General features: G+C 37.0%; 1 non-coding gene across 1 annotated transcript; it reads left to right on the top strand.

Annotated features, from left to right (window-relative positions):
* The first annotated feature begins 690 nt into the window (after nt 1-690).
* Nucleotides 691-797, top strand: LOC122126287. Its single transcript, XR_006150878.1, has one exon. It is a non-coding gene; the product is annotated as a U6 spliceosomal RNA (small nuclear RNA).
* Nucleotides 798-2,066: the final 1,269 nt, after the last annotated feature.

The following is a 2,066-nucleotide window of genomic DNA, read 5'->3' as shown; positions in this document are numbered from 1 at the left end:
GCGTAATTTCCTTAATGAATTGTTTTCCTTGGTTGCACTGTCTCATTTGCTTCTGAAACAGATTTTTATCTCTACCTCTTTCTCTTCCTGACTGGATTGTAATACTGGACCAATCACTGTCTTATATTTAATTTCCTATTTTGTAAATTAACTTTTATTAAAATGAAAAGTAAAATATGACAATTTGCTAATAATAGTAACATTATTAATACTATAGGATTCCTACTGTATACCAGACATTGCTTTTATTTATTTACTTATTTATTTTTGCCAGTCCTGGGGCTTGAACTCAGAGCCTGGGCACTGTCCCTGAGCTGCTTTTGCTCATGGCTAGCACTTGAGCCACAGCACCACTTCTGGCTTTTTCTGTTTATCTTGTACTGAGGAATCAAATCCAGGGAGGGTTTGATGCATGCTAGGCAAGCCCTCTACCACTAAGCCATATTCCCAGCCCCTAGACATTCCTTTGTGTATTATTTTTACTTAATCTGACTTGGTAGTTTCAGAATTTCTAATTCACAGATGAGGAAAATGAGGCCTAGCAGGTTAAGCAGCTTGCTCAAAGTAAATAAAATTGAGATGCTAATATAAATACTACTAGTTGCAAAGCCTGTGCTTTGCCATGCTACCCTAATTTAGCAAAAAAAAAAAAAAAAATGCTGCTTTTCTAAATTATAAAATGATAGGCAAGTGTTCGCTTTGGCAACACATATACTAAAATTGGAATGATATAGAGAAGATTAGCATGGCCCCTGCGCAAGGATGACATGCAAATTCCTGAAGCATTCCATATTTTTATGTACAAGTCTTTACAACTTTGGTACGGAGTGGGGGGTGGTCTGGGGGGAGAGAGGGGAAGATTGGGTGGGGGGGCAGGGAGAGGATGGGAAGGGGAAACAAAGGAGGAGGCTACAATGCTTGATAAGAAATGTACTCATTATCTTGCCCATGTAATTGTAACCCCTCTGTACAGTATTTTCACAATAAAAAAAAGTAAAATTAAAAATTAAATGATAGGCAAGGCTTCTTTCTGCATTTAAAAAATACCACTATTCATATTGAGGAAAACAACTTTGTTCATGTTCTCATGATGCCTTCCTTTAAAAAAGAAACAATATATGGGAAAGTCTTTGAACGTTATAAAGTCCTAGAAAAATTTAAGTTATAATGTTGCTAAAAAAAAAAAAAAAATGAGAAGGCCGGGTGCCAGTGGCTCATGCCTATAAATCCTAGCTATTCAGTAAGCTGAGATCTAAGGATCGCAGTTAAAAGCCAGCCCAGGTAAGAAAGTCCGTGAGACTCTTATATCCAATAAACCACTAGAAAACACTGTGGCTCAAGTGGTAGAGTGCTAGTCCTGAACACAAAGAGGCTCAGGGCACTCAAGCCATGAGTTCAAACCCCAGGGTCAGCAAAACATAAATAAATAAAAGGTTAAAAGAAGTCTTTTTTTTTTTTTTTTGCCAGTCCTGGAGCTTGAACTCAGGGCCTGGGCGCTGTCCTTGAGCTTCTTTTTGCACAAGACTATACTCTACCACTTGAGCTCCAGCCCCACTTCCATCTGTTTATGTTTATGTGGTACTGAGGAATTGAACCCAGGGCTGCATGCATGATAGGCAAGCACTCTACCACTAAACCACATTTCCAGCCCAAAGATGGCATTCTTAAATAGTATTGACCAAAACCTATAATCTCTTAAATATTGCCAGAAAAGACATCATAAAGAAGCTGCTAACTTATTTGTGAGGCTAAAGACTGTCATACTTAGAGATATATGTTATAGAATCTCTGTTTTAATCCAAAACTTGAACTGTTTTGTCTTTATACAAGCATTCAATAAATATGGACAACCAGACATTTCATCAAAAAATTAAGCACTCATCTATCAATTATTTCATCTGTTCAACTGAACTAATCTATTGTACAGTATTCAAATTTAGAATATATCTGAGAGGCCCTATGGTGTTCTCTGCTGCCTCCCACTCATTTTCAAATAGGATAATCTGATTCTCTCAATAGCATTTTCTATGTTTTTTTTTTCCCAAAGACCAATGGAAATCTTTTGT

Source organism: Dipodomys spectabilis, unplaced genomic scaffold, assembly GCF_019054845.1.
Source record: "Dipodomys spectabilis isolate Male_0828 unplaced genomic scaffold, ASM1905484v1 ptg000273l, whole genome shotgun sequence".
Classification (NCBI taxonomy): domain Eukaryota; kingdom Metazoa; phylum Chordata; class Mammalia; order Rodentia; family Heteromyidae; genus Dipodomys; species Dipodomys spectabilis.
The sequence above is the reverse complement of the archived record's forward strand: the minus strand, read 5'-3'. Positions and strand labels throughout refer to the sequence as shown.